We start from the raw sequence: 20,967 nt of genomic DNA, 5'->3' as shown, positions 1-20,967 counted from the left end.
TTTGCTACCTCATATGGTATCTTGCAAAAATGTGCAGCTTATTTATAAAGGAATTAATCCTCACAAGCTGTTCCAATAGTGCATAGATTTATGAGAAAAGCTATTTTCACATGTATAAAAGTAACTTTTTCCTAATGAAAGGTACCATTCACACATTTTGCTTCTCCACTGCTGAATTGCCTATCCTGATCACTCTACTAAAAACAGGCGTTGTTTCTGCATGCCTTCAATCTCAGTGTCATCCCCTCAAAGAGCAATACTAGTGAAATTGCCTATGCATTTGTTGTCTACGTGCAGAAGATATCATTACTTCTTTATTCTAGGCCAGCAGAATAGGTCAGTGATTTAAACAATCGCATTCCGATATATGTGGTGGCCTGCAGATCACACATTTAAATTCCTACAAGCAGACTCAACCTTCCATTCTTCGGTTAGTGAATTGTGTACCATTAAATTGTCCAATCGTAACAAATGTTACATATACTATGGCTGAAATGTAGTATGAAGGGCTAGTTTTATTTTGTTGAAAGTTTTATTAATGTGAATCTTTTGATGATGTGGTAGGTGTGTAACATCATGGCCTCAGCAGAATAAGAATCCATGACTATTATAAGCACTAATCAATAAAGCAGAACAGACTAGAAGGCAAGTGCACATCTAGTTTTACTTGCCTTACTGCTAACTGATGGTATGCAATACTTGCCTTAATCATGCTTTTACTCCTTCCTTTTTGTTTGTTTTATTTAAAAATAAACAAATCAAACTTCATTATGTTCAAATAATTTATATAAAAAGTAATATAGCTTGCAGTGTCCATAATCGGACAGTAGTAACACTTCATTATGCAAGTCATCCACAATGAATGATCCTTCCTGGTGTAAATGTTGTTCTCATTTGATATACTATTATGCACTTCTGTAGAGCCTAGTAGCCCAATATTACATGTTTCAGACTCATTACACAGAGATCCTAAGTGATCTGTATTGTTATTCACATTGAATCACAACAATAGTATTTTCACTATGCCTACATATCGTAACTCCTCATTGCGAATGTTGGTGGCAGGAGATGACATCATCTTCTGATATGACAGACTTTAATCGACCCTTCTTTGTAAGTCCTTTCCCCAGCCTTCAGAACCAAGGCTGGTGCTTGGTACGGGCAGTGTAGGCAGCAGCCCAAGGCCTTGCTCCTGCTCACAACTAAGGGGTCCTGCACCAGAACAACACCTTTCAAAATGCTCCAGTGTTTACAAGGTCCAGGAAGCAGCAGAGTTTGAGTGCTACAAGTCCTAGGGGAGGGAGCGGGCCCCCTCCCCTGTGCCTCCCAGCAATTAACTGAAAGGGCTTCAGAAATCTAGTTACTGCATCTGCATGAAAACAGAATTAGATGGGTACTTGAAGTTCCCTTACTTGTGAAGTGAGCCCTGCCCTGCATCAAAGAAATGCAGGGTGTTGTGCAGGGCTCACAAAAAAAAAGAATCATATCCCATCACTAATGGGCATCACTCACCTAGGATGGAGGGAAGGGAGACTGTGTCATCAAATTTCAGAAAAGCATTTTTCTTTACACACAGAAGCCTTTTGCCTTAGTAAATCAGATTATGCGGCTGATTTTGCGATGGTATTACCTCATTATTTTATCATTTTTACCATGTTATAACTATCTTGGCAAATGTTGTATCTCATTTGTATTAGTATGACTCCCAAATACAGCAATAAGCAACAGAAAGATGACCAGACAACATTTGCGAAGGGCTTTCCACTGTGCAGCAACAAGTGTTGCTGTGTTTTTAGTAACTTTAGATCCGTTTGAGCCACAAACAAAACTATTTTTTTGTTATAAGATGCAGGTTATGCAGCCTATGGCTTGTTATGCAAATCCATAACTATGCTGAAAGCGCAGCGACCACAAAAATCACACAGTTCCACTGGTCGTGACTAAGTGGCACATCAGGGTGTACTGTATGCGTTGGCTAGATTCATATTAAACAGGGAACAAAATTATAGTCTAATATATCAAACACAAGAAGTGTTGTACAGCTCACGCCCTGACTGCACATATTTGAATGTGCTTTGATGTGTGACAGTGAAGAAAATAAAGGTTGGTGAAATAAAGCATTTGCCATGACGCACAAAAACTGTTCAAGCAGGGAAACCTAGATTGATCTAAATTTTCCAGCTCTTCGCTTTGAAAATCAGCCACCACATGACTATCTCCGCATCGTATTGAAGCTTAATTATTTTTGTTTCATTCTTTGACAATGAGATTGGACTATTTGTGATAGGCAGGGCATTCCTGGTAGTTTTACATAGCATGAACCTTGGCCATTGACATGAGAGCACTTTACAACAGACACAGACTTAAGTAAACGTTTCTTCTAGCCTAGATATATGTCTGGATTCACAGGATGCTGAGCGGTGGCCAGGATTTATCATGGCTCCCCATGATGCATAGTGGGCAGCTGTAGCTCTAGGCCACACTGCCTCATTTGGGCACAATGTTCCAAGAGGATTTTGAGCAGAGCTAAGCATCTGGCTCCAGTTTTAAGGAGCTTGCCCACCTATAACAATATGTTAGGGGAAACAGAATCCATGAAAAACTGTAGAAGCCCTTCGGAGATGGGGAGAGTGGAAGAGAAGAGATGCTTATAACAGAGGAACAGCTGAACCAAGGTAAGCGACTGGGGGAGAAGAGTGGTGAAGAACAGCATATGGAAGGAAAATGTGGATGTAAGATGGGCAGTCAGAACCAGCAAAAAGAGGCTGGGGAAAAGGGAGAGGTTGATGTAAAGGAAACAGAACCAGTGAAAAAATGTTAGAGCAAGAGGCTGGGTGGGGAGATGAGAAGAAAGAAGAAAAGCGTTTGTAATATGTGGCATATTGTATTTGTATTATTATGAATTGTGCATTTTGTTCTTACTATTTGTTCTTGCTATGTTGTTCTTTATTCCTTTCTTTTACTGCCTATGTTTGAGCCCTGTAAGTTCTGTGTGACATCAGTGCCCTCGGGTTCTAGAGTCTGGTGGAGAGGCAGTTGGAGGCTGGCTCTGAACCTTGAGGGTGCTGCTGGCTGTTGTGGATCCTTATAATAAAGATACTGCATAAGTCAACACAGGGGTGTGAATAGTAGTTCTTTCCTGCTACCTAGAATTCCTTTCTACCCTACTTCTACATTTTTGGTACCAGGAAAAAAACCCTCATGCGCCGTTTACAGGACAATGAGCCTTTCCTGTCAAGTATTACCGTGTGAGACGCTTGTGGAAACGATTTTGCCGAGTAAGGCGAGAAGAGGCGAAATCAACGGTGAGGCACGGGTCAGCACTCAAGCGTTTGGGTTCGCGAGCGCATTTACCATCTCAAGCTTGTGGCTGCAGTTGCAGTTGCTGCTGACGTTCTAGTTTTTTTTTTTTTTCCACCAGGCAGCGTGTGTATTTGCGAACGTGCTCACCGTGTCAAACTGGTGGCCGTGGTTACCGCTGCAGCAGGCACCCTTGCCTGGTTGCACGTAACTGAGAATGGTGGCTTGGCAACGTGTGTGACGCAAAAAAAAAGAGACAGAGACGTACAGGGTGCGTCTCTCGGTGTTTCTTCAGTTGCATGGCAACTTGTTTGTGGAGACGGAGACGTACGGGGTGCGTCTTTCAGCGTTTCTTTAGTTACCTGGCAAAGTGTTTGTCCGCACGTTAACTGAACCGGAAGGAGCCATTCTGGCACATTTCTCCCGAGTTGTTCTGCGGTCAGGCTGCCCGACGCTTTAGCTGAACTTCGCGCTAAGAAGAACTTGACGGAGTACTCAATCAGAACGTTTAATTGCGATTGGATACCGTGTTCGTGCCCAGCTACAAAAGTTAGTGTTTTGAGGATTTTGTGTGTCCGAATAGAACAAGGAAGGAGGAAGGAAAGAAAGACATTAAAGTGAACATTTATTATTTTATTGTTGTCTTTACTTTTATCTACAAATTGCTTATATGCATATGCTTTTTGATTTGACTTTCAAGTTTTTTTCTTCTCCTTTTGTGGAATTTAGACACTGTTTAATTTTTGGGTGCATGTTTTGATTTATCTATTTCAAATTTGTTTGGTTAACATGTCTTCAAGCCATGTAGTAGTGCAACCCCCACCTTTCCTACAAAAAACTGGGAAAACTGATATAAGATGGAGTGAATGGCTGAGGAATTTTGAGAATTATCTTATTGCAATAGAATTTTCTACAGCCAGGAAGCTAGCTCTTCTCTTTAACCACCTGGGGGTGGCCGGACAAGAGTCTTCGACAATTTGCCGTTCATCCCACTACTGTTGGGTGAAGATATTGTTTGGAATGTTTATATCATGGAAAGGAAAGATTCAGAAAACTGTACTCTGATGATTCTAATGTATTGCTGGAAAGGTTTAATTTTGCGATATGCAAACAGTCAGCTGATGAGTATGTTGATGAGTATTTGGCTACTTTGCGTGTGCTTGAAGCGAAGTGTGATTTTGGCAATATTGTAGATGTGTATATAAGAGATCAGTTTGTTTTCCATTAAAAAAAAATTCAGGAGGGTCTTTTGGCGTGTCGTAATCCTTCCTTAGATAAAGCTGTGGATTTAGAGAAAGCCATTGAAAGATCTATTATCACTTCGAGAGTTCTGTGCGGTCAGAGTGAGCAGGCTACTGTCAGTCAAATTGTTGATGATTCAGAAGTATGATACATTAAAGAGAGGTCTGTTAAACAAAGGAAGGGGCAGTCTCAGCTTGCAAAGTCATGTTACCAGTTTGGGTCTCGTAATCACATAGGGAATAATCAAGCGTGTCCTGCTTTTGGGAAAAAGTGCCTGAAATGTCAGAAAATAGGTCATTTCCAAGTTGTATGTAGACAATCTGGCAGTGGCTTTAATCCTGGAACCAAAATGAAAATTAGTAGTGTGCATACATAAGACATGGATGATGTGGCAGATTGCTCAAGTAAATTATCTAATGTTATCCTGAAGGTAGACTTACCAAACAATGACAAGAGTAATTGTGTTAAGCACTTAAATGGACCTATCTGTGAAGCACTCATAGACTCCAAGAAAATTTTGATCAAGTCCGACTCAGGTGCACCTGTTACTATAGTGGCAATTAGGATTTTCTTTCAATTTGGGCCCGCGACCATGTCTTTGGAAAGTGCTGATATTTCTCCCAAAGCTTTTGGGAACCAGGACATTGATTTATTGGGTTTCTTTTGTGCTACCTTAGAAACTTTGCTTAGGTCTATTGTCACTAAGGTTTATGTAGCAGTGAAAGGAAGGGACATTGTGGCATGAAAAGACTTGGCTCGTTTAGGCATTGTACTACGTGCAGGCCAAGATAATCCCATAACCCTAGGAGACAGTCCCCACGGTAAGGAGGAAAGTCCTGTTTTGTTTCTGACGCCCAACAATACTGTGCCAGCACACTTCACACTGAGGTTTCAGGAAGTTTTTGCTGATAAGGTTGGGACGGTGAAGGGTTTTGAGCACTGCATTAAACTTAAGGAAGGAGCTGTTCCAGTGTCACACAAGGTCAGACCTGTTCCTTTGTCTATCAGAGACCAATTAAAGGAGTTACTTGATAAGTTAGTTTCGGATGGTATAATTGCTCCTACTGATTCCTCAGAATGGGTTCTCCAATTGTTATCACCAAAAAAAAAAAAATGGGGATCTCAGGTTATGTGTTGACTTGAGGTCACTCAATTAAAATATCCTGGTGGATTGTCATCCACTCCCACACATTCAAGAGTTGATAAGTTGATAGCCACTTTAGGCATGTCTAAGGTTTTTTTAACCATTGATTTCCATTCGGCATATCATCAGATTCCTCTTAGCGAGAGCTCTCAAGACTTGACTACTCCTTATGGTGCTTTTAAATACCTCAGATTACCTTTTGGGCCGGCTTCAGCTCCGACCTTGAAATCGTTTATTCCCTCAGGTAAATCGTTTATAAGTGTTGATGCTAGCCTGAAGGGTCTCAGAGCTGTTTTCGGTCAGTGGGTGAATGGGCAAGAAAATACAGTTGCATTTTTGTCCAGGGCCCTTTCAAGTGCTGAGAGTAATTATAGCACAATTGAAAGGGAAGCCTTAGCCTGTGTTTGGGCTGTTCAAAAGTTTAGGACATATATTTGGGGAACTTATTTTGAGATTTACACTGATCACAAGCCTTTGGTATTCTTGTTGGGCGGTAATGGCTTAGGAAAAGCATATTCCAGACTTGTGCGTCTTCTTTCGAAGTTACAGGAACATAATCTTGAAGTGAAGTATGTGTCTGGTGGCAAAAATGTTAGAGCGTATTGTTTGTCACGTCTTCCTCTGTCATACACGCCTGAAGTTAGCAATGACCAAGACACTGAGTGTGTGGTAGGAGTATTGGACTTGGTTTATTATTCTGGTGGTTTCTTTACGGAGGAGGACTGGACATTAGCTATGTCAAATGATGGTATTTTGACACAAGTTTTTTATCACATTAAACATGGTTGGCCAAATAGGAAGAAATATAGTAGTGAGATGAATGCCTACAGTCAGTTAGCTATGGAATTGTCCTGTGAGAATGGTATTTGTATGAGGGGCTCTGTCTGTGTACCACCTAGTGATTTAAGATTACGATTATTAAAAGCTGCACATGAAGGTCATTTAGGTGTTTCAGCAACTTGTAAAAGATTGAAAGAAAGATATTGGTGGCCCAATTTGGATAAACAAGTTGCAGATTTTGTTGACAAATGTCCCTATTGTGTTGTGTTGGATAAACATTGGAAGTTCAACACTAAACCATTACACACTGTTTCCTTTCCAAGTAAGCCATAGGAGAAAATTGCTATGGATTTCTCTGGTCCCTTTCATTTGTTGCATAGGGACATGAGATATTTAATTGATGCTATAGACTATTTTTCTAAATGGATTTTTTTTCGTTTGTGGAGGATGCCAATATTGATGCTGTGATTTCTTTCCTATCTAATCTTCTTTTATTAGAAGGTGCTGCTTCAATAATTGTTGCTGATAATGGAGTACATTCCACTTCTAAGAAAATGGGTAGCTTCATGGGAAGATTTAATATTAAACACTCGCAAGTTGCCTTATATAGTCCAGCTTCTAATGATTCAGTTGAATGGGCAAATTGTATTTTGAAGGAAGGGATTCAAACAGCTTAGGCTATTAATTGTAATGTGCTTGACTTTCTTAAGGAGAAAATGTGGGCGTATTCTAATACACCACATTCAACCACTGGCATTGCTCCCCTCACACTTCTCAGAGAAAGGGAGCCCAGATCCAATCTTGTACCAGTCTGGTTAGCTGATTCATTAGTTGGCCGATTCAAAAACGCTGATGTGAATTTGAGTGATCTACAATACAGAGTTTTACAGAAACAATTAATGCAGAAGAGTAACTATGATGTCAGGAATAAGGTCAAGAATACAGAAATAAATTTACATGATTGGGTATTGATAAAGAAACCTCAAAGAGTCTAAAGGGGAATCCAAGTTTTCTTTGCCTGTCAGGGTGAACAAAATCACCACAGCCTTGGTCTTACTAGAAGGGAAAGGATGGTGGAATAGGAACAGTGTTGTTCCTATTTCTCCTTCACTGGCAGAAATATTTAGAGAAGTTTACTCTGGCAGGGAGGAAGACTTCAGTTCGAGTAGTTTGTTTCTTAATGATGTTACCACAAAGTCAGCAGTCTATGGAGTGGGAAGGTCAGATAGCGGTTTTAATCACGATGTAGTAGGTTTACATAGAAGTGATGCAGAGGACCATAATTCCTCTAAGCCTGTGTCTACACGTAGCAATAGAATTGGTAAATTACCTTCTAAGTTCAAGGATTTTGTCCTGAGTTGATCCGTTTTATTGTTTTTTGTTTGTTGTTTTAAGGGGGGAGCTGATATAATATGTGGCATATTGTATTTGTATTATTATGAATTGTGTATTTTGTTCTTACTATTTGTTCTTGCTATGTTGTTCTTTATTCCTTTCTTTTACTGCTTATGTTTGAGCCTGTAAGTTCTGCGTAACATCAGTGCCCTCAGGTTCTAGAGTCTGGCGGAGAGGCAGTTGGAGGCTGGCTCTGAACCTTGAGGGTGCTGTTGGCTGTTGTGGATCCTTATAATAAAGGTACTGCATAATTCAACACTGGAGTGTGAATAGCAGTTCTTTCTTGCTACCTATAATTCCTTTCTACCCTACTTCTACAGCGTTCACAGGAACAAAGGATGCAATCGCGGCAGAATCAGAGAAATGGAAGATGCTTGGGGAAGCATATAAGGGGGGGAGGGTGCTGAACCAGCAGGTGTGGGCAATAGGTTGGGCAGAGATGAGGTAGGTATTAAGTAGTGCATGGAGGGATAGGTTGATGTAAGTGGGCAGAATCGGCAAAAACGTAAGAGGCTGGAGGAGAGGTAAACATGTTGTTGAACCAGTGTGTGTTGCTCTGCCTGATGATCTTTCTCCTGCAGTTTATAGATCCCTATCTCTTTATTTTCCATGTAAAAAATATTTTTTTAAATGTTTTTTTAAAAGTCTTAAGTTTTGAGATGCACGTAGCATCCTTCACTAAGCGTTGTAACTGTAGCATCTGTCACTAAGCTTTGTGATCTTGAACCATCCTGAATTTTAGCCTGTTGTGGATATGTACTCTATGGCTCCTCTTGACCTTTTTATTAAATCCCCTGTGCATGTACTGACATGAGATCAAGAGATCATAGCTCCTGCCCAGAATTATCTTGCAATATCTTGTTTGCCTCGTCAAAAGTTCATACCAATGGAAAAATAAAAAAAGCTGTGGTTATTTCTCTACTCAAAAAAACGTGAGCAAGCTCAAAACCTCTCCACATCTTCTGGCATCTCTTTGCAACCCTTTTCTCAAATGCCCCACAATATCATTATATAAAAGGTAAAAAAGGAGAAGTACATAGTGAGACCTTTCCTTTGGATCAGGGGACATAGGTGATTAATTGGCACCATTGTTTATGATTGCTGTGTCAGAACTGACAATTTATTTTCATTTGTATAAGAGTTCATCCTTTGAGAAACCTGCATCTCCAAAGGTGGCAGTAGCAAGCAGTCAAAGCTTTCTCCAGGAGGTAATAAAGACACTGGAACTCAAACACAGTATGTCAAAATAATCATACAAGACTAGCCAGCCTAGCTATGTCTTTTAAAAGTGACCTATTTAGAGCATGTGGTTATGGAATAAATCCCCAAAATATGTTCAGTGACTAGTAGTCTCCAAATACCGAGCAAATGTCTTAAGAAATATCTCTGTGTGCAAACTTTCCTGCAAAGAGATAACGTAGTTCACCCTGCAAGGCTAAAGTGTTGCGAGGCCCAAGGAAAGGGCTAGATTCAGGTCGAAAAGGAGGAGAATCCCCATCTCACTGATGGGCCTATGGCCGGGCCACTTGGTGAGATGATTTTCTTTTACTGTGGATAAACTGGGCTCCTTGCTTGGGCTGGCTTGGCACAACCCAGAGGGCTCCTGCAGCCTTAAAGCTGGTGTGCACAAAGTCAGACTAACTGTGCTCGCAAATCCTGGTGGCTCATTGTCAAGTCCAAAATGACAATGGGCAGGCCTGGGCAAGCACAGTATGATATGCACCTCCTCCCACAACAAAGAAACCCACACCTCACGGAGTGACAACAAGGCCTTGGGAAATGGCTGCTTTTCAGGAGCACAGTTATAATTGGCCTCCTGTGTGAGGTGACGGGAAGAAGGGAGTGTACAGGAGATGGGAGCTGTGGGGGGAGGAGGGCAGCTGAGAAGCATGGGGGAATTCCATAGTGTGGATCGGTTCAAATGGAGTGATCTGCCAAAAACTATGTCTATGCGAGTAGGTAGTCAGTAGGTTTAGGGAGGCAGGTCTTGCATTGAAGGTTGCAAGACTAAAAAAGTGTTTGGTTACGTACCGCAGTAGTGACTGGAGTGAGCAGTGGATGATAGAAATGGTCTTGCATTCAATTACCTCTTTAACCAAAATCCAATGGATTTAGCGGAGGGCAGCCACAATTTTGTTATTACTTCTAAAGTTAAATATGAGTGGAGTGGCACAGGAAGGGTCTGGTCCCTTTGCAATTTGGCAAGTGTCTTCTCAGATATTAGGAGTATGTGACCTAATTGTTTTTTAACTGTAGGTTTCTGATATTACATCAGCATTATTTTTTAAGTCAAGTACATCCTCCCCCAGCCTACCTATTCCATGTTCAACTTCACTAGTGTAAAGGGAGGTCTAGTGAGTCACTTGAAGTTCCGGCAAATAGTTCTGGGACAATATGACTGGAAAGTTTGATCATGCCCTAATCTGGAAACAGTTAGTGAACATCACAGCAATTATATAAGTTTTGGACAGACCTAGGCCTAGCTTTTTTCAGCTAGTTTGATTAATGTAATGTTTTTTCTATGTAATACAGATTTAAAATATATGTACTTATTTTATCATGGTTATTATTTATATTTTAGCCATTTTAGTGAAATCCATACTAGGTACTTAGCTTCTTGCAAAGAAGATTGCTTCAACAATGCCTGAAAATGATAGCTCAAATGATGTTACTTCCTGTGATGTCAGTTCTTGTAATGTCACACTAGAGGGGCCTCACATGTTGCTATTCTGCCTGGGGCCCCACAAACCCTAGGACTGCCCCTGGCCGTGGGGTGCATTGCTGCCAAAGAAGACAGTGGGGCCTACCACCATGCTTTACTTTCTGGGCATCAATCTGTATTCAGTTAACATTGAAGCGTGCCTTCTCATGTATAAAAAGGTAGGGATGCAACTGTTGTTAGATGCCATACTGGCCAACCCCAAGGTCACCGTCAGGGAGGTGCAAGTTTTTGTTAGGTTATTTTGACTTTGCTTGTAGAGTAGTCAGGACTGGCAGAACTTTTTGCAGGTGCTTGGGTTTGGCTTTGCAGGACTCTCCTTGCCGCAACATCACATCCGCGTGTCGGCAGGAGTGAATGAGGATTTGCGTGTGTGACGCCTCTTCTTGGACTCTTAAAATGGAGATCCATACACATTCCATTAGAGATGAAATGGGAAATACATATATTTTCTGATACCTATGGTGGTGTTGGTTTTGGGATTTACTGGCAGGGTCGATGGTGTGCTGAGAAATGGCCACTGGCATGTAAGGGGGTAGGTGGATAACATGGCTGTGATACAAGTGGTAAACAGGCAGTCAGCAAAGGACCTACAGGTGTAGACATTGCTAAGAGCATTCAATCTGGCAAGTCTGTGGCATGACATTTTGTTTAAGGCCACACACATACCAGGAGTGAACAGTGACATTGCAGATGCTTTGTCTTGTTCACAGCGGGAGAGGTTCCATAGACTTGCCATGGATGCGGAAGGAGACAAGACTCCAATGCCATCACAATTTTGGACAATAGGAGACAAAGGATGTTCCAGCTGGTCCCTTGCAGTATCCACTCGGAAGGCATATGCCCAAACATGGGCTGAGTTTCTGCAATCTGGGGCACATAGGAGATCAAGGGAATGGGAGTGGGTAGAGGATGTGGTGCAGTTCACAATGGGACTGATCGACAAGGGGTTCTCAAGGGTAACCATAACAGGCAAAGTGCCAGGCAATGCTCTTATGGGGAAGCTGTTTTGGGGGTACAAGCCTACAGTGGGGGAACTGGGAAAGAGAATACTGGAAGGATGGGCCAGGGAACCAGGTAGATTGGGGTCACTAAGGAGGCCTTAGACTTTGGATCTGTGTAGACATGTAATGAGCTGTTTCCCAAGGATTTATTCATTGATCTTTGAAGGCACATTGTTTTCCACATTCATGTTGTGGATGTTTTTCAGGGCCTTTAGGGTATCAGAACTCCTGGGGACTAGACAGGGTCAGGGTCAAGGTCTGGGCTGGGAGGACATCTGACTAAAGCTCTAAAACAGGTCAGAGATCTCTGGGGGCAACAGTGCTACTTTTAGTACATGACAGGGTGGAGATTTGCCTCTTAGTATAGGGAAGACCCTTGCGCCGCATACTGCTGCAGTTCAGTGACCTGGTTTTTAGACACAGTGGTGGTGACAGTTACCTCTTCTCAACTGCTCGGCATTTTGAGGAAGTCTCTGTCGAGCTTGGGTTTACCTGCAAAAGCATATGGCAGGCATTCATTTGGAATTGGAGTTGCTTCTAAGTAAGAGGAGAGAGTTTGGTCCAGCAAGAGAATAATGAGATTGGGTAGATGATTTTCCAACTGTTTTGAGCGTTATATCAGGTGATGGGGGGCGAGGAACAGAGGAGAATGGAGTTGTGCCACAGTTTTAACTCCATTGTCTTTTCCAGGTTTGGTGATGGGTCCTCTGTCTTCTGGTTTGTTGGTCTGGATCATGAGAAATTCATTCATAAAATGGACAACCAAAGAGGCAGGAAAGACCAGCAGAGGTGCTAATTTAGGTTTTGAAGGGAATAATCTTTCTGTGTTCTGGCATGGTAAAGGTGGTATGAAATGGAGGGAGCTGTTGCCTTTATTGAATAGCTTGCAGGGGTGGTGCAGATTGTCTGGACGTTTTATTATTACACCTGGGCAAGAACCTTTTGGTTCTGGAAAAAGGTGTGTCTCTTCTGCTTGCCATGAAGCGTGACTTGAGGGAGATCAAAGCGCAGTGGCTGGGATGCTTTGTTTGTTAGACTGAATTTATACATAGGAGAGTCTGGAGAGGTGTACATAACCCGTCAGCAATAGAAAGGGCTAGACGTAAGATCAACCTGGAGATGAGTTTCTGTAGGGACACAGGGTTAGGTCGTGTGACACATCTAGACTTGTGTTATGAGGCGGGGGATTTCTTCTGCATGGATGGTGTTCATTTATCTAGATTTGGTATGTGGCTGTACCTTTTGGAGATCCAGTAATTTTAGGTCCGGACATTGTGAATATGGAGACGTTGTGTAGCATCAGACTGGGAGGGGGGGAAGGAAAAAGCAGCTACTGCCTTTTTCTGGTGGCAGGTAGCCCACAAGTTTGCAGGGCTTTACAGAGGGTTATTGTGGTTGACATAGGTGAAACAGGCAGGAAAAGAGGGGCTGAACAAATTCTCACCAGAAAGAGAGCAGAACTTAGTTATGTCACTGGAAGTCTATGTTATGCATGTTCACATGTTCAAGGTAAAACAGGGGGGAAAGATTCAAGTGTTACAAGCTTTGGAGTGCAGTAGGTCATGATGTCCACAGTGTTTCAAAGTTTAAGGGGAGGGTGGGTCTTTAGGGGTCGGAGTTGTTAGACAATAGGGGATTTGGTATGTAAAGTGAGGTGTTAGTTTTGTGAGACTTAAAGCACAGGTTGTTTTATGTGATGCACATCTGTTTCAATAAAGCTGCCTTTTTCACACACTATTCGAGACTCAGTGGTCGGTCTGTGCCCCATTTTGCTCAAAAGACTTCAGGGAACTCACTCACAGGATGCAAGAGTTTCTTCAGAAACGCATTTAAATTATCATGGCATTGGGGCCGCAACCAGAACAGGGGAATTGGGGGCCCACGCACTGTGTTATGGGCGGGGTTGGGGGATGCATGTGTTACATCCGTGCAAAGAGGGAATTCAAAGATGGGTTACAGTTTCACATTTTATACCACAGTACAATTTCTAAAATAAAATATTCATAAATGCTCAGTTAAAATGCAATTCCAAAAGCTATTGTGCTGTCAACTACACTGTGCATAATGCAAACTAGAGTAAATGAAATGTGTGCCGTTAATTACATTGCACAATGCAAACAAGAGTCAGTGAATAGAGAAGTATGTTTCAAATTACAAGTATTGGAATGCCAGTAGTTTACCTGAAAACAACTGTTCAGTTACTAGTGAGTATATAAAGTCACCACCTCATTACACAGGCATTCTGTTTTTCGTCCTCGCACCCATGCATATATTCACCACCTATGACTAATTCTTATATTCATCCCCTAACCCACTGCCAATAAAACACATGTATAGACTCAACATGAATGTGCAAGATAAAATAAAATATAAAACTAGAACATATCGATTATGTGTTTGAAATTAAGAAGAGGTAAAAAATGTAAAATGGCAATCAACATCCATTTGCCTAAGGTATTGAGTATATAGTGAATAATCGCTGTACGAATTAAAGGTGGCTGACATGTAACTTCTAAATATCCCAGTCAACTTGGAACGGTTAAGTAATGATACACTATGGATAACTTTCATTTTTTCAATTTAACCTCATATGGCTCTCCCACAGATTGAATTGTGCATCAAGGTACCTCCTCAAACATCAATTAGCAGAGTAGAGCAGTTCATTAAATGATGGGGCCCACTCAATAACTGAGTTTTAGATCAATGGAAAAGTTAATGGGTTTTATTACAAAAAAATCGAAATAAGCAGAACAGCATCAATGCCACAAAAGCTCTCAGCTGCACAGCTATACAGAGTATGTAAAATCAAAAATATTTCAAGCCACAAATGAACAGCAAAATTTGAAGGAAATCGGACAGCATGCCTAGCAGCATAGGAAAGCCTTCTAAAAAATCCTTCAAAATGCTGTGCACACCCAAAATCACACATTTCTTGCATAAAACAAATTAAAAACTGCAAAATGATTGTGGTGTGAGCAAAAATATAAATTATTTAATAAATTAGAACACAAGCATAAGACGTGTCATTAGCTTCATACTTAAGCACTATCCCATTTCTAAAAAAACTCATTCAGCACCCTCTAGGCTATTGTCATCCAGAGAAGTTATCCTTAATATGACAAATTCAAACAATAGGACTTTCTCCCAGTGAATAGAATAGTGGTCACAATAGGAAACAGCTGAAGTGACCTTGACAACTATACAAGTCATAGAGAACAGGGAAAAGTTCATTGACAGCAATGCAATCATAACAGTGGAAATAAACGACTACATATCCGCTTGATTATACTCTGCACAGCCTGTGGGGAGAAGATGTTCATGAGGGTTGATGTGGCGGGGTAGGAGGAGGAACAGGAGTGAGTGACTGATGGCCTCTATCTTGTTTAAAATGTAAAATTGAGTTTGATGGAAATGTGGCCTAACTAAAACACATTAATAACTTCACTTTTAAACATTATATGAAATGTGTTTCATGCCAATTCAGTCTGTATACATACAGATATATGTATGTATAAACCCAGTCACAGATCTGGGTTTAATCCATTGTTCTTTTGCTCAATATGCCAGCCCATTTTGTACCCAGCCATATGCAAATCAGTCTTGACCCTCTTCCCCATGGGAACAGTCCAGCCCGAACTGCCAGGCCAGGTCCTCTCTGGACCAGAAACAAGCATCCTGGGTCCGGTTTCAGAGTAAAACCCTTCGTCAGCCAGGCTAGATTGAATCCAGTGGCACAGTGAGCATGGGACCCACGTCTGGAAAAACCCTTCCCACTTAGGGCAATTTTAGCACCACAAAAGGATGATGGATGGAGTGCTGAAACCTTTGTAACACTCACCCCCAGTCACAGATGTGGGTTTAATCCATCATCCTTTTGCTCACCATGCCACTCCAGTTTGGACTAAGCCATATGCAAATCAGCCTTGACCCTGTTCTCAATGAGAACAGTCCAGCCCGAACTGCCAGGCCAAATATTGACAACATAACATAAACCCTGTAAATGATAAAACCTGTCCCTACTAGTCACAATGTATATATCACAATTTCCCTACACTCTGGCAAATAAATGTTGCTCTTCACAGTGTCCAAAAGAAATAGAGTGTCCTCTGTGAAAACAGATTGGAAGAATAAAACCCCAAATCGGCAAAAGACCTTTGTAAAGTAGCTACGATCAAAAACATTGTCCTGATACAAATTCTCAAATTAAAAAAACCTCTGATTTATGCGTTGTAGCCAGATAATATATGGTCTTTGTTTTGGTAGTCTAAATATAGGAGACTTTGGCCACGATTACAAGTCTGCCGGTCACTCTCTGTGGCGGTCTGACCACCACATTAGGGGGTTGGCCGGCAGACCCGCCAACTTACCAGCATCTCCACCAGGATCCTAGATCCTGACGGGCTGACGGGGGGTTGGTTGTAATCAGCCAGGACAGAGCTGAAAACAGCTCCGCCATGCCGATTACTACCTTGTTCTCTGTCAGACTTTTCATGGATGGTTCCATCGCCATGAAAAAGCTGCTATAGAACAACTGCAGGGAGCCCCAGGGGGGCCCCTGCACTGCCCATAGCATAGGCAGTGTAGGGGTCCCCCTGCCCAGCAAACTTGAAATGCGCACTGTCTGCTGTGCAAACACTGTGCATTTCAAAGTGCTTTTGCCCCCTGCGTGCAACAGAATTGCCGCTGGCTCTATTATGGGCCAGCAGCACTGCTGCCGCACCTTTCCCACTGGGCTGACTGGTGAAAACCTTGGCTTCTGCCGGTCAGTCCAGTGGGAAAGTCATAATGGGGCCAACAGGGAGTTCGCCAGCATTGCTGCGACCTCCCCGTCGGGAGTTTGGTGGACGGATGTTTCCGTCTGCCAAACTCATAATCAGCAACAAAATCTTTGTAGTTCAAGATTCTACAGTCTGGGTTTTCGCATGCTAACAAAATGAAGGTTGATGTCATTGCATTCCTTGAAACCCAATGCCCGAATAACAAAGTTTCTACTCGTTGGTACTGCCCTTCCAATCCACATCCAGATCTGGCACAGTACTGGAAGTGACCGGGACCCTAAACACCAATGTGAAATGCCGAGACATCCGGCTCAACAACAAACACTAATATGTCAATTTCATACACCTAGAAGCACAAACCCCTTCCTTCTTGGCCCAGGAGGTCAAGGTTGGAAAGGACACTATCCGGTGTATGAAATGGGAAGCCACTGGTAGCAACTCCTGCACATACCTGACGTATGGGGACAACACTATATAATATACATGGAGAAGTAAGAATCAGCTGTATGGGAGCCTTTGAACTCAAGATTGTACTGGATATCCTGAGATTCAGGCATGCTATCCCTGTTCTTCTGAGAATTGCCGATACCATCTCTTAACAGTATTTCAATACCTCCAGTCCACCTAAAGAGCAGGCCTGCCATCACAGAGCAGAGATTTGACTTACATTATATAGACAACAGGGACAAGTGGTGTGACACTTTGAATCTTGGCAGTGATCTTAAGAAAGTCTTCTATGAGAAAAAAAAAATCAATGCAAAGCCTTTTGTTTACTATGAACTTAATGCTGAAAACAAATTTGGCATAAAACGTATTGTCTATTCGACGGGGACAGCTTTGACCTCTCTCTGGCTGCCTCTGTAAAAACCTCTTAAATCCATTTGGCACTCATCCTTCACATAAACAGAATCAATGGATGACCCCAACCTGCTACAGAACACCCATCTTTTGCATCTCAATTGATCAAACCTTTATTTAATCCTGTCCAACTAAACACTGCAGCTCATGGACTAGTTCTCTTTCACCCGTACTTCCGAAATGCCATGCTAGCTGGCTTCCCAAATCCTCGCCAGCTCCCATCAAAGCAGTTTTTTATTCCAATGCTTTTTTCCCTCCACACCTTCCCTACCTTCAGGAAGCAGACTGTCTCCCCCTCCAAAGGAGGGTAGCATTCAAAACCATGCACCTCAAATACAAGTCTTTCATTGAAAATGTACACCAAAAGCAAATTGGACATGGCCCTAGAAGTCAGTGTGGTTACTGCTGAGGGAGATCTTTGAATGGCTCCCAAGCAACACTAGAAATAACTGTCACTCATGCCCTAGTCACCTGCAAGATCTCCCCCTACTCCAGGATCACCACGCAACTCACTAGAAGACTACAAACCATCCAGAAGGCGGCAGCCAGACTCATCTTCAACCTTGCACACAGAATTGACATTGCACCACAACTAAGGGAGTTCCACTGCCTCCTGACACACAAACGCACTCATTTCAAACTCACACACACATTCAAGGATCTACACAACTTAGACCAACTGACCTGAACAGCTGCATCTCCTTCCACCAACCACCCAGACATGCCCGTTCTGCAGGAATCTTAGTTGCACACATCCCACACATACACAGAACTCGATCAGGATGATGGGCCTTTCCTAAAATAGTTTCTAAAGTGTTGAACAGCCTACCACTCAACATCAGTGCCTCCGCCTCTCTTCTTGAATTCTCCAAGAAGCTAAAGATCTGGCTTTTCATTTAACCAACCTACCATAAGCATGAATAGGCAAACACATGCCTGCTCAGTGCCAGAGTATATTTGCAGGTGATAATTTAATTTATAAATAATTACACATATTTGGTCATCTTCTCAACATCTTCGGGGTCCAAAGAGGTCTATTGAGCAGAACCACTCTTTTGCTCAAAGTACTGAACCAAACCTCTTTAACTGGTACAGACTTTCAATAAAACACCCTCACTGCACAGAATTGAACTGCTTCCACCCTCCAGGCATTCAGAAAACAACACAAAACATATAAGTTCTTTGCACACTAGAATAACTCTCATTCCACCTCCTGGTTAAACTTTTTATCCACCCACAAACCTAGTTTAACTGGATCAATGTGGTTATTTGCTGAGGATTCTCTAGGTTTTTTGCAAAGTGCAGTAATGCCTCATACTGATGAAGCGATGTATAAAACATGCAAAATAAAACACATAAAAATTATAATGTAGAAATATTTTCACCACATAAATTCAATAGCTTGTCTTTATTTTGCATCAATAAAATAGCTTGTCTGTTTTGCATCAATATGCAAAGGTGAATGTGTACTGAAGCTTCATAGCCTGATACTTGCTTTCATGCTTTCCAGGTGAAACATATCTATGCAAATTTGTACGATGAGCCAGCAAACCCATTCACCAAAGGCATGTTGTCTGTGATTGCTTGTTCCAGCTGCAAGTACAGTACTAGCCATAGGTAGAGCAAACCCGGTAGCTAAAAGGGTGAGATTAGTGGACGGTATCACACACGGCATGAGCCATGATGAATAAAGTGATGTTTCCCAACTGCAGCATTCCACTTTCAATGCTTTTACTGCCAATGCATGCCTCGATTTCTGTGTGTATGGATCACATTACAGTGAAACTAAATGTGGTCCAATAACATTGTATTTAGAGCAACTGTACTAATACGTGTACTTTCACACATTTATTACTACAGTTCAAAGGTCAAATTCAATCTTATTACCACAATACAGCAAAACTGACCGTAGAAAAAATGTGCTTCACTGACTCTTAGATTACATGTAGCAATCGCTTAACGCAGGGAAACAGTTCTTCTAATAGTCAAGAGGTCTCTTCAAAGTGCTTTTAACACAAAACACACTTTCGACCCCTTGCACCATGTCTTTGGTAATGTGCGTTTTCTTAAAACTCCTGAAAAATACCATCGCATAAACCAGATATGCAGATGCGCAGCCATTAATTCCACCATACCGTGAGCGAAACTTCGCTAGACTGTGAGCAGATAAAGCACATGCATCTTTTACATTAGTCGTGAAAAGCGTTATAGCTGCTTATTTGGCCAGGCATCATATTAAAGTACTACTCTTTAAGTCTCTCCTCGGGCGCGGGGATGTATTCCTTGAGAGGTGTTCTGGGATCCGATAACTCATCGCCTCTCAATAACTGCCCTCCCGCCACACACTATTTATGCCCAGAATGAACATCACCTTGGATTCACACTGTCATGTGTCACCATTTATGGTTAAATCCGTTTGTTCAGTCTGTGCTTTCTGGTGTATTGATTTTGCATAGGCGGAACGTCAAGTACCAGAATCCAAAGAGAGAACCCAAACATTATATCCTACTCACATACCGTGTGATTCCTTGAGCTATCTCCGGCCTTGCTACTATCTACAGCAACCCGGCTGAAAGTACTCTAGAACGCTTTCTTTGCAGGAAGGATACTTCTACCAACTACTAACTACCAACAGGCCATGCCTGACACCTTCCACCCCTTCTAGTCTTAGCCGAGAGAATCTGGTACACCAGAGCTTTGGAGGCCAATTGTTAGCACAGAAAAAATGCACGTTCCAGAAATCAATGGGATACTTAATAAACAGTGGAGGCTTGACGGTGTCACAACTGACAAATATCCGCGTTCCGCACGTAAACAATGTGGATACTGTACCTGCTCTGGCTCGACACCTTCCAGGGTCGCAGGTAGTAAACTGCCCCAACAATAAGTTGAGCTCTCCGCTGAGCTTGGCAGGGTGCAGTGTGAGGTAAGCTCCCTTGCAGCGCGATACTCTCCTGCCTCCACTGTCTCTCCTCAGCGGTGTCCTGGAACAGCTGTGCTTTACTTGCTGACGCTTGGCACACAAAAAGTCCAGATGAAAGCTCTTTGCCGCTCTTAGCCTCTTACATGTGTACAGAACTCTCCCCTGGACATCTCTCGGTGCAACTGCATCTACTTTCAGTGATCGCTGCTGTCCGGTGAGCTTTCCGCTCCTGTGCAGGCAGGCGCCTTATCTCCACGCGGCAGGGAAGGTGTCCTCTTTTCTGAAGAATATTCCTTCCTCACGAGCCGCTCCCTGTTCCTCCAACCTTGGGAGTTTGATATCTTTCTTCCCTGGTGCCCATAGTTCAATCTAAAACAGCTTGCAACGAAAGCTTCTTCCACCAACCTGCACTTCTTCCTGTCCTGATACACACACCCGGCCCGGCCCCCGACCGGAGTAGGGAGGAGCTTGTCCTTTCCACGCCTTTCGCCCGCACGTCTTGTAAACACTTCTGTACAGTGAAGCTAAGGACCAACTCCGCATTACATAATGAACTGGAAGTAATTGGCAAGGAAGTTACTTTCTTGACAACAAAATATCCCTTATATCTCTAAAAATCTTTAGTTAATTTCTGTGCCCGACCAAGGAGATTTGCAGGCTCACATTGTTGCGCATCGGCACCAAATTGATAACCGTGGACTGCAAAGAACATCATCATAATAGGGGGCGGTGGGGCGGGGGGCGATCCTCCGCGAGACGCACACATGGCACATTAAAAGGAAGTGCGATCGCTGTCATATTATTGCCTTTGATGCTTTCAGACA

At 42.4% G+C, this 20,967-nt stretch overlaps 1 protein-coding gene across 2 annotated transcripts in view; it reads right to left on the bottom strand.

Annotated features, from left to right (window-relative positions):
* The window catches only part of MCTP2 (multiple C2 and transmembrane domain containing 2), an 896,516-nt gene extending 875,924 nt beyond the window's left edge, over positions 1–20,592 (bottom strand). The window contains exon 1 of one of the 2 annotated variants that reach the window (XM_069222757.1): positions 20,053–20,592. The gene's annotated coding sequence lies outside the window, so the exon portion shown is untranslated. The remainder of the gene's footprint in view (positions 1–20,052) is intronic. The other variant, XM_069222756.1, reaches the window with a different exon arrangement.
* Between the last annotated feature and the right edge of the window lie 375 nt (positions 20,593–20,967).

This window comes from Pleurodeles waltl, chromosome 3_1, assembly GCF_031143425.1.
Source record: "Pleurodeles waltl isolate 20211129_DDA chromosome 3_1, aPleWal1.hap1.20221129, whole genome shotgun sequence".
NCBI classification, from domain to species: Eukaryota; Metazoa; Chordata; class Amphibia; order Caudata; family Salamandridae; genus Pleurodeles; species Pleurodeles waltl.
This window is presented reverse-complemented; position numbering and strand designations above follow the sequence as displayed.